Here is a 12595-nt window from a genome sequence, read left to right on the forward strand (position 1 = left end):
AGCCTGGCTTGCTGCAGTCTGTGGGGTAGCAGAGAGTCAGACACGACTCAGCGATAAACAACAATGTAGGCACAAAAGCATGTCTGTCTTGTTGGCCGCCCAACCCCAGCGCTAGAAGGAGTGTGTCAAACACAGGAAGTATTACATGATTATTGAAGAAGGAAATAGAATAGATAATAGAGATGCAAAAAGATATGGAAGTGAACCTTGAACTGTTCTGGGAAAAAATGACTTAACATCTCCATGATTTCGGTTCTTCACCTGTCAAATGTGGATAATACTACTCTCTCTCTTGTAAGTCTATGTGGACCAAGTGAATTAATATTCTTAAACCACAATGCCAGGCACATAATGGATGCTCAGTAAAAGTTAGCCAAAGTTAAGACGACTACATTAGCTAGTATTAGTGTGAGGGCAGGCCATTTCCTGAGCTTCTGTCATCTCGCTTCTGAAATGGAGAGGACCCAGAAATTGATACCACAGGCCACTTCCAGCTCAGGATCTGGGGTGTGGCTTCCCTCATATTGCACGCCAAACTCTATCTATATTTATCAGTTCAGTTCAGTTGCTCAGTCATGTCCGACTCTTTGAGACCCCACGGACTGCAGCACGCCAGGCTTCCCTGTCCATCATCAAAACCCAGAGCTTGCTCAAACTCATGTCCATCGAGCCGGAGATGCCATCCGACAATCTCATCCTCTGTCATCCTCTTCTCCTCCTGCCTTCAATCTTCCCCAGCATCAGGATCTTTTTAAATGAGTCAGTTCTTCGCATCAGGTGGCCAAAGTATTGGAGCTTCAGCTTCAACATCAGTCCTTCCAATGAATATTTAGGACTGATTTCCTTTAGGATGGACTGGTTGGATCTCCTTGCAGTCCAAGGGACTCTCAAGAGTCTTCTCCAACACCACAGTTTAAAAGCACCAATGCTTCGGTGCTCAGCTTTCTTTATAGTCCAACTCTCACATCCATACATGACCACGGGAAAAACCATAGCTTTGACTAGACGGACCTTTGTCAGCAAAGTAATGCCTCTCCTTTTTAATATGCTATCTAGGTTGGTCATAGCTTTTCTTCCAAGGAACAAGCATCTTTTAATTTCATGGCTGCAGTCACCATCTGTAATGATTTTGGAGCCCAAGAAAATAAAATCTGTCACTGTTTCCATTGTTTCTCCATCCATTTGCCATGAAGTGATGGGACTGGATGTCGTGATCTTTGTTTTTTGAATGTCAACTTTTAAGTCAGCTTTTTCACTCTCCTCTTTCACTTTTATCAAGAGGCTCTTTAGTTCCTCTTCACTTTCTGCCTGAAGGGTGGTGTCATCTGCATTTCTGAGGTTATTGATATTTCTCCTGGCAGTCTTAATTCCAACTTGTGCTTCATCCAGCCCAGCATTTCACATAATGTACTCTGCACACAAGTTAAATAAGCAGGGTGACAATATACAGTCTTGACATACTCCTTTCCTAGTTTTGAACCATCTGTATTGATGTCATTTTTTTTTCACACAGCACTAGAAAGACGTAGGCAACATGTAACTACGTGATTCTTTGTCCTCTTACAGACACAATTAATAGAGTGAATCTTACGGTTTCCCTGGTGGTCCAGTGGTTAAGAATCCATCTTGCAATGCAAGGGACATGGGTTCCATCCCTGATCTGGGAAGATCCCATATGCCTCGGGGCAACTAAACCCCTCACAGCAACTGCCGAGCCTGCGCTCTAGATAGAGCTCAGGAGTCGCAACTGCTGAAGGCTGTGTGCCTAGAGCCTGTGCTCTGCCACAAGAGAAACCGCTGAAGTGAGAAGCCCGAGCACGGCAACTAGAAAGAGTTGAGTAGCTCCAGCCTGCTGCAACTAGAGAAAATCCCAAGCAGCAACCATGACCCAGCACAGCTCAAAATAAATAAATGAATGAATGAGTCTTTTTTTAAAAAAGTAAGTGAATCTTAGATCCAACTATGGAGGACATATTTGGGACTTCCTAGTGGTTGAATGGTTAGTTCTCAGTGCTTCCTCTTCGGGGGGCACTTGATCAGAGAACTAAGATCCTGCAAGCCATGGGGTGAGCCTGCCACTTCCAAAAAAATAGGCTCCATTGAGGATGTATTCGTTTCCTGGGGCTGCCATAATGAATTAACATCAACTGGGTGGCCTAAAATAACAGAAGAAATCGAGGTATCTGCGTTTCTTCATCCTGGAGGCTCTCCTGGATTTGGGTTGCTGCACAGTCCTGGGCATTCCCCCGCTTGATGTGTTATTCGAGAATCTGCCTCTGTCTTCACACCTCCTTCCTGTGTCTCTGCTTCAGGTCTCTCTCTGCCTTTCTCTTACAAGGAAACCCATTGCTGGATTTAGTGTTTACTCTAAATCTAATTACATCTGCAAAGACCCTGTTTCTAAGTAAGGTCACATTCACAGATGCTGGGGTAAGAACTTGGACATATCTTTTGGGGCAACTATTTGATCCTCTTTAAGTGGAATACCACCCTGTTTTCTTTGGGGACAGCCTGAAGTGAGATCCTATTTTTTTATCACCTGCCACATGTGGCTAAAACATTGCTTTCTGTATTCTCTCGCTTTGGATGTTAGGTCAGCATACATAATTAAATTAGACCACTGCTAAGTTTTTCCTTCATTTCCTGCAGAAGCTACACACTCTCCAGCACCTTCTATATTGTTGTAAACACCAGGATATAGTAGTGAACACAAATAGAATTTTTGCCTTCATGGAGATGACATCCTACTGGGAGAGGCAGACAATAAATAAAAGATTTTTTAAATAGTATATTAATATAAAAATATAATATGTATTCTAGAGGCTACATCGGAGAAGGCGATGGTACCCCACTCCAGTACTCTTGCCTGGAAAATCCCATGGACGGAGGAGCCCAGTAGGCTGCAGTCCGTGGGGTTGCTCAGAGTCGGACAGGACTGAGCGACTTCACCTTCACTTTTCACTTTCATGCATTGGAGAAGGAAATGGCAACCCACTCCAGTATTCTTGCCTATAGAATCCCAGGGACAGGGGAGCCTGGTGGGCTGCCGTCTCTGGGGTCGCACAGAGTCGGACACGACTGAAGCGACTTAGCAGCAGCAGCAGCAGCAGAGGCTACATACACCCCAGTGTTCACAGCTACATAATTTATAATTGCCAAGGTATGGAAACAAGCTAAGTGTCCATGAATAGATGAATGGATAAAGATGTGGTGTGTGTTCATGCTCCCTAAGTCGTGTTTGACTCATTGCCACCTCACAGACTATAGTCCACCAGGCTCCTCTGTCCATGTGATTTTCCCAGCAAGAATACTGGAGTGGGGAGACAGTTCCTTCTCCAGGAGATCTACCTGACCCAAGGATCAAACTTATGACTTCTGCACTGCAGGCAGATTCTTTACCATTGAGCTGCCTGGGAAGCCACGATGGAATATTACTCAGCCACGAAAAATGAAAAGTTGCCATTTGCAACAATGTGAATGGAATTGGAAGGCATTATGTAGAAGACTCTTGAGAGTTCCTTGGACTGCAAGGAGATCCAACCAGTCCATCCTAAAGGAGACCAGTCCTGGGTGTTCTTTGGAAGGACTGATGCTAAAGCTGAAACTCCAATACTTTGGCCACCTCATGAGAAGAGTTGACTCATTGGAAAAGACCCTGATGCTGGGAGGGATTGTGGGCAGTAGGAGAAGGGGAAAACAGAGGATGAGATGGCTGGATGGCATCACCAACTCGATGGACACGAGTTTGTGTGAACTCCAGGAGTTGGTGATGGACAGGGAGGCCTGGCATGCTGTGATTCATGGGGTCGCAAAGAGTCGGACAGGACTGGACGACTGAACTGAAGTGACTGATGCTAAGTGAAATAAGTCAGATGGAGAGACAGATACTGTGTGATACCAGTTATATGTGGAATCTTAAAAAAATACAACAAACTAGTGAATAAAACAAAAAAGAAGTAGATTCACACACACATACACACACACACACACATATATATATAAAACTCGTGGTTACCAGCGGGGGGAAGGGAACAGGATGGGGAAAAATAGGTGCAGAGGGGGAATAAAAGGGTTATTATGGGATTATATGAAATCATGTGTGTGAAACTTTTGAAAATGTTAAAGCACTATAGAATTTTTTTAGAAGAAGCCAATAATAGTATGCTAAATGTGGCGCTTACTATGGACAAAAATAAAGCAGGTGAAGAAAGAGGACAGACAATGCTGAGGGATGTGTTTGTGTGTGTGAGAGAAAGAAAGAGAGAGATGATTTACACACATGTCCAGGGAAAGCATCACCCTCAGGGGACACTTGAGGAAAGTCTTGAGGAAGATAAGAGGCAGGTTCACGCAGGAGGTGAGTGTGTCTGGGATGTTCCTGGTCTACAAATAGTCCAGAGGCCAGGGGTTTTAGAGGGAGGGATGGAAGTAGATGAGATCTGAGAGGCAAAGGGTGTGGGGGGAGGCCAATCAGGGTCTTGTGGCCATTGATCTGGTCTGGATTTAATGCAGGGAGTATCTGGGGACGGTTCCAGTGTCCAGACATCAGTTATCATGTGCTTGAGCCATGGATGTCCACAGTCACGGAGGGAAGCTTGGTTACTAAATGTTTTCCCCACTCCCACCTTGAACACAAATTTCATGTTAATTTTTATTTTTCAAAAGCAAACTCAAAAAAAAAAAAAAGCAAACTCAAGGACTTCCCTGGTGGTCCAGTGGTAAGTTTCTGAGTTTCCAATGCAGGGGGCACAGGTTTGAACCCTGGTAGGGGACTAAGATCCCACATAAGGTTCAGCCACAAATTAAAAAATAACAATAAAAATAAATTTAAAAAAAGAAAGCAAACGCAAGGCTTAAACTAAGAATTCAAACCAAACATATTTCATCTAGCAATCTCACTTCTGAGTATATACCCGAAATAATTAAAAGCGGGGACTTGTGAAGGCTGTTCATTGCAGTATCATTCACAGTAGCCGAAAGACAGAAGCAACCCAAGCGTTCACTGACACATGAATGGGTAAAAGAATAATATTCAATGGAATATTACATGGCCTTGAAAAGGAAGGATATTCTGACACTTGCTACAACGTAGATGAACCCAGAAGACTGTTAAAGAAACAAAATTTGAGTACACTTTAAAGATCTTCTTGATTTTATTCAAGGATTTATGAATCAGCATCCAACCTAGAAGATAAAAAAGAGCTCTGAGGAGCTGTACACAATAAAAGACTTTTACAGGCAGAAGGGAGCAGAAACAAGGAAGTTAATGGGGCACCAAGCAGATTGGTTGTGGCAGGTGCCCTTCCTTCAGGGGATGGCAGGGTCTGTGAGGCAGGTGACCTCACTACTCCTGAGCAGATGACTCCTGATTGACTGGTTTAAAAGATCCCATTTCTGAAGGAGGCCAGACTCTAATTGTCTTAGTTTGGCAACATGTGGCTTAGCAGAAGTGACTCCATATGGGGTCTCTTGTGTTGTTTTTCTAAGATTTTTTTTTCTTTTTTTGGTTGGAGCATTTTTGACATCTTTATTGAGTTTGTTACAATGTTGCTCCTGTTGTTTATTTGTTTGTTTGTAAAGTTTATTTATTTTGGCTGCCCTGGGTTTTCATTGGGCTTCCCTCATAGCTGTTAGTAAAGTATCTGCCTGCTTCAATTCCTGGGTCCGGAAGATCTGCTGGAGAAGGGATAGGCTACCCACTCCAGTATTCTTGGGCTTCCCTGGTGGCTCAGCTGGTAAAGAATCCGCCTGCAATGGGGGAGACCTGGGTTCGATCCCTGGGTTGGGAAGATCCCCTGGAGAAGGGAAAGGCTACCCACTCCAGGATTCTGGTCTGGAGAATTCCATGGATAGTCCATGGAGTTGCAAAGAGTCGCACACGACTGAGAGACTTCCACTTCACTGGGTCTTCATTGCTTTTTGAGGGCTTTCTCTAGTTGGGGCGAATGGGAGCCACTCTGTTTCAGAGCATGGGCTTCTCAATGCAGCGGCTTCTCTTATTGCAGAGCACAGGCCCAGGTACCCCGTACTTGCAGTGCCCCTGCCCAGTTGTTCCGTGGCATGTGGAATCTTCCGGACCAGGGACTGAACCTGTGTCCCCTGCATTGGCAGGCAGATTCTTCTTCACTGCACCACCAAGGAAGTCTTTGCCTCTCTTTTCTGTTTTGGTTTCTTGGCCCTGAGGTACTGTGGGATCCTAGCTCCCTCACTAGGGATGGAACCCACACCCTGGCACCCCACCCGCTAATCCCTGGCACTGGAAGGTGAAATCTCAACCACTGGACCATCAGGGAGGCCCTTGTCTCCTGGCTCAGATGGTAAAGAATCTGCCTGCAGTGCGGGAGACTGGGGTTCAGTCCCTGGGTTGGGAAGATCCCTTGGAGGAGGAAATGGCCACCCACTCCAGTATTCTTTCCTGGAGAATCCCATGGACAGAGGAACCTGGCAGGCTATAGTCCATGGGGTTGCAAAGAGTCAGACACAACTGAACGACTACTATAACAGGGTATTATGCTAAGTGAAATAAGACAGTCACTAAAGGACAAATCGGAGAAGGCAATGGCATCCCACTCCAGTACTCTTGCCTGGAAAATTCCATGGACGGAGGAGCCTGGAAGGCTGCAGTCCGTGGGGTCACTGAGGGTTGGACACGACTGAGCGACTTCACTTTCACTTTTCACTTTCATGCACTGGAGAAGGAAATGGCACCCCACTCCAGTGTTCTTGCCTGGAGAATCCCAGGGACAGGGGAGCCTGGTGGGCTGCTATCTATGGGGTCACACAGAGTTGGACACGACTGAAGTGACTTAGCAGCAGCAAAGGACAAATACATGACCCACTTACATGAAGTACATAGAATCGTCAACTCTTAGAACAGAAAGGGAGAAATGGGGTTATTATTTAATGGGTGCAGAGTTTGTTTGGAATGATGAAGAGGTTCTGGAGTTGGATGATGGTGATGGGTGCATAAAAATGTGAATGTATTTAATACCACTGAAGTGTATACTTAAAAATGGTTAAAATGGTAATTTTTAAGGACTTCCCTGGCAGTCCAGTTGTTAAGACTCCACACTCTCAGTGCAGGGGTATTGGTTCGATCCCTGGTTGGGGAAGTAAGATGACACAGGAGCAGCCAAAATTAAAAAAAAAAAAAAAAAAAAAAGGTGTAATTTAGTTATATGTCTTGCCATGATTTCAAAAAACAAAAATTAATTGTTAAATATATATATATATATACATTTGTTTTCCATGAAACAAATTGTTTCTGAAGATACAAATATGTGTATTTTTTGTCTCCAAAAAATCTTTCAGAAACTTCATCAACAGCACTAACAGCATCTTGTAATTCCAAAATCGAATTTCAGAGGAACAGAGTGCTCTGTGGACTGGGTAACAGGAAATAGATTCTGCCTAAACAGAAGGAAAGGAAATGGTCACTTCCCTGCTTGTCTTCAACACTGTTTATGTAAAAATATTCTGCCCTCTTAGATGTTTTGACTTTTGGTATCCTCCTCCTAGGCAAGCCGGAAACCCTGAGGGTTAACATCTTTACCCTTTGTTTTCAAGGAACAGCTGAAAGTCAGCATTTGAAAAAGAAATTTTAATTGAAGAGAGCAGAACTAGAAACAGAATCTCAATATTATTTAGTTCCCACACTACCTCTCAGGCAGGAATTTGCATACTTGAAGTTATACAAATTTTCCCAGTTTATAAACTTTGGGCCTAATTATGTTTAAGATTTCTATATCTTTCATCAAATGCTTCCTCTCTCATAAAGATCTTTCTTGGATCCAAAAAAGTTTAAGAGATACTATAACATACTGAGTAACACAAAAGCCCTTTAAATTCCCAATTATCTCACCAGCACTGTATTTCTTTCCCAGTATTTTAATTCCTTTACTTGAAAAAAATTAAAAAATAAAAACTTTTTTTCTGTATTTCCAATGAATTTACTTTTTATTACATTATTTTCATCAAAAGCATGCATAATTTTCAAACTATGGTTTGTATAGTTCTATACACTCCACCTCATTGAGGGTTGAGTATCTGCATAAGCTTTTTTTGTTTAATTTTTTAAATGAAGTATAGTTGATTTAGGGGCTTCCCCAGTGGCTCTGGCAGGAAAGAACCCATCGGCAAAGCAGGAGACACAGGAGACTCAGTTTTGATCTCTGGGTTGGGTTGGGAAGATCCCCTGGAGAAGGAAATGGCAACGCACCCCAGTATTCTTGCCTGGAAAATCCAGTGGACACAGGAGTCTGGCGGGCTATAGTCCATGGGGTCGCAAAAGAGTCAGTACAGCAAAGTGATTCAGTTATACATATTCTTTTTCATTTATATACTTTTTATAGTTTTCTGTGCTGTACAATAAGTCCTTGCTGGTTATTTATTTTATATATAGTAATGTGTGTATGTTAATCCCAACCTCCTAATTTATCCCTTCCCTCCCTTTCCCTTGGTAACCATCAGTTTGTTTTCTATGTTTGTGGTCATATTTCTGTTTTGTATGTAACTTTATTTGTATCATTGTTTTAGATTCCAAATATGAGTGATATCGTATGATGTTTCCCTTTGCCTTACTTCATTTAGTATGATCAGCTCTAGGTCTATCTGTGTTGCTGCAAATGGCACTATTTTGTTCTTTTTTATAGCTGAGTAATGGTCCATTGTGTGTGTGTACCACATCTTTTTTATCCATTTGTCTGTCAGTGGACATTCAGGTTGCTTCCATGTCTTGGCTATTATAAATACAGCTGCAATGAACATTGGGGTGCGTGTATCTTTTCGAATTATGGCTTTCTCTAGTCTAAATAAACTTCTGGGAACTCTTGTGAAAAGAATACTTGCCTAGGGCTTCCCTGGTGGCTCAGTGGTAAGAAGCTGCTTGCCACTGCGGGGGACACAGGTTCGATCTCTGGCCCTATAAGAGCTCACATGCCACAGAGCTACCAAGCCCGTTACCACCACTATCGAGCCTGTGCTCTGCGGCCCAGGAACCCCAACTACTGAGCCCACGCACTGCAACTACCGGAGCCTCTGCACCCCTAGAGCCCTGGCTCCACAACAAGAGAAGTTACCGAAATGAGAAGCCCCCAGAATGAGAAGCCCACAGACCACGGCTAGAGAAAAGGCCTCACAGCCACGAACAGCCAGAACACCCCAAAATAAATAAATATATAAAATAAAATTATATGAAAAAAGAGTACTTGCCTATTAGTGCCCAGGTATTCATTCATTCAATATTTATTGATGTCAATACAAACTGATATTATTTATTGTATATTTTGGCTTATAACCTAATACTGCTTTATTTGGTTGTTCAAATTGTTCCAGCCTTGGCTACTGTGCTCCTGCAGGTGCTGGGCAGAAAGAAAAACAAAACAAAAAAGACAAAACTTAGTAGGGGCGAGGATAAATTCAGAGTTTGAGATGAACAGATACACACTACTATATATACAGTAGATAAGCAACAAAGACCTACTGTATAGCACAGGGAAATATACTCAATATTTTGTAGTAATGTGGAAGGGGAAAGAATCTGAAAAATAATGTATATTAGATTAATTAGATTAAATCACATTGCTGTACATTTGAAACTAACACAACATTGAAAATCAACTATAATCCAATTAAAAAAAACTGAGTATCTAGTGTGTGCAGGTACTGTCTTGGGTCCTTTTGCCCTTTAAATTTATTTTTTTGGCATTTGGTTAGTCTCTTACCAGACAGTGACTTTACACCAGTTATCTAATCTCTCTCAATTTTAATTTCTTAATCTGTAAAATGGGAATCATGCCTGTTTGCAGGGTTGGGGTAAAAATTAAATGTATAACTTATAAAATTAATACATGCTCCACTAAAGGACAAATGATTCCCATTATACAAGCTGGGAATAATCACATCCATAGAGACAGAATGGTGGTTATCACAGCTGGGAGGAAGGAGGAATGGGAAGTTATGTTTTATGAGTACAGTTTCTGTTCACGACAGTGAAAACGTTCTGGGGACGGAGGCCGGTGACGGCTGCACAGCAGTGTGTCTATCTAGTGCCACCGAATTATATTTGAAAATGCTTCAACTGGTAAATTTTATGTTATGTATAGTTTAGCTTAGAGTCAAAGCTATGGTTTTTCCAGTAGTCATGTATGGATATGAGAGCTGGATCATAAAGAAGGCTGAGCACTAAAGAACTGACGCTTTTGAACTGTGGTGTTGGAGAGGACTCTTGAGAGTTCCTTGGACTGCAGGGAGATCAAACCAGTCAATGCTAAAGGAAATCATCCCTGAATATTCATTGGAAGGACTGATCCTGAAGCTGATGGTCCAATAATTTAACCATCTGATTCAAAGAGCCAACTCATTAGAAAAGACCCTGATGCTGGGAAAGACTGAAGGCTGGAGGAGAAGGGGACAACAGAGGATGACATGGTTGGATGGCATCACCAACTCAATGGTCATAAATTTGAGCAAACTCTGGGAGATAGTGAAGGACAGGGAAGCCTGGTGAGCTGCAGTCCAAGGGGTCACAAAGAGTTGGACCTGACTTAACGAGTAAACAACAACATATTTTACCACATACACAGAAGTAATATAGTCTCATTGTGGAAAATTTAGAAAACATTTAAAAAGGTTAAAATTCTTAGAAATGTCAGTACTCAGTGGCCACATCTACTCTGCCATTTGTATCTTCCCTTTATAAAATCTTTCTGTGTTGGTAGGTTGTCTGCCCCCTTCTTTAATTAGGTTTCATTATTGTCATAACCGGTTGCTCTTAAGAAAAGAACATGTGCAAATGTTACTGAAAAGTATGTGTGTCATCTTCAAATTGGTCATCAGTGGTCTGGTCATCACCTTCTTTTAGGTTCAGTTACTCTTCACTTCCAGGGTCCATTTGTTCCCATTTCTTTGTGATCAGTTCTCAGAATCGTGGCAGCTCGTATCCTGGGTACCGGCTGGTCATCATGTAGTTAAGTTCCCCACCTGGTGTTTCAGTATCTATATAACAGCTCACAGGATACGGCTCAGAATATTATCTATAGACCTTGAGAAAGAACTAAAGGTCCTTGACTGTGCTTAATGACTACATTATTATCATTTGGTCTCCTTTGACTGTTTTCCTTTGTTTCAGCATTTTCTCACTTCTTTGATGATTCTTTGACTAAAGTCTTCCACAGGCAAAAGGCAGGCAGAAGACATGGTGAGGGAGCAAGGACCACACAATCCTGCTCCGTTTCAGAAACATTTTAATCTCTGAAGCTCTTTGATTGAAAAAAACCAAAAAACAAAAAACCCATTACTGTAAGTCAGGGGGCTTCCCTGGTGGCTCAAATGGTCAAGAATCTGACTTCAGTGAAGGAGACCTGGGTTCCATCCCTGGGTCGGGAAGATCCCCTGGAGAAGGAAAAGGAAACCCACTCCAGTATTCTTGCCTGGAGGATTCCATGGACAGAGGAGTCTGGTGGGCTAGAGTCCATGGGATAGGAAACTAACTTGCACTTTTTTCACTTTCACTGCAAGCCACAGAATGGAGGCTGGCGTTCTCAGAGGCGGCGGGGATCGGGCGTCTGTAAGCGAGGGGCCTGAGTCTAGGCTGGCCACCTTTAGGTTCTTTCGCGGGGCCCTGCTGATGAAACAGCACTCCTGCCCTAGCGCTGGGGACCGCGACAGCCACGCCCCCGAGAGCCCTGCAGCCGGGCCAGGTGTTCCCAGGGCTCGCGCACCTTCCCGGCCCATCGAGGCGCTTTCTGTGCCGGGGCTGGAGCTATCCCGAGGAAAATCGTACCCAGTTCCGTTCAGTTCAGTCGCTCAGTCGTGTCCGACTCTTTGCGACCCATGGACTGCAGCACGCCAGGCCTCCCTGTCCATCACCAACTCCCAGAGTTTACCCAAACTCATGTCCATCGAGTCCATGATGCCATCCAACCATCTCATCCTCTGTCGTCTCCTTCTCCTCCAGCCTTTAATCTTTCCCAGCATCAGGGTCTTTTCAAATGAGTCAGCTCTTCGCATCAGGTGGCCAAAGTATTGGAGTTTCAGCTTCAGCATCAGTCTCCTTCCAATGAATATTGAGGACGGATTTCCATTAGGCTTTCCTGTGGCTCAGCTGGTAAATAGCACCCACTCCCAGAAAAAGCCACCTCCGGTCCCAAGGCCTCCCAGGCGAGAAGGGTGCGAGAGGTCTGTCGGCTGCCTTCCGCCGCCTGGAAGCGAAGCTGCAGCCCCATCGCCAGTTTCCGCATCCCAGTCGGTGCGTCCCCGGCGCCCGCGGTCCAGCCCCGAAGGCAGGGCGGGTCCACAGGCTTGGGTAACCGCTCCTCCCGCCCCAGCCCCGAACCCCGCGGCCGCTTTAACAGCCGTGGACGTGAGAATTTTCCACCAATCTGGAGACCTAGATGCTGGCGCAGGAGCCAAAACCCGAGGGCCGCGGAGACGCCAGAAGGGCGAGAAGCCAGGGATCCCGCCTTTCCAGCACCGGGAGGGGGAGACCCCTGGGCGAAGACCGCCCCCCCCGTGCCCACCACGTGCCCCCCTCTTGCCCCCCTCTCCAGGCGTCCCGGGTCACTTCCCGCCGTCCCCTCCCCAGCTTCCTCGCCCC

Source organism: Bos taurus, chromosome 1 (genome assembly GCF_002263795.3).
Source record: "Bos taurus isolate L1 Dominette 01449 registration number 42190680 breed Hereford chromosome 1, ARS-UCD2.0, whole genome shotgun sequence".
Taxonomy (NCBI): domain Eukaryota; kingdom Metazoa; phylum Chordata; class Mammalia; order Artiodactyla; family Bovidae; genus Bos; species Bos taurus.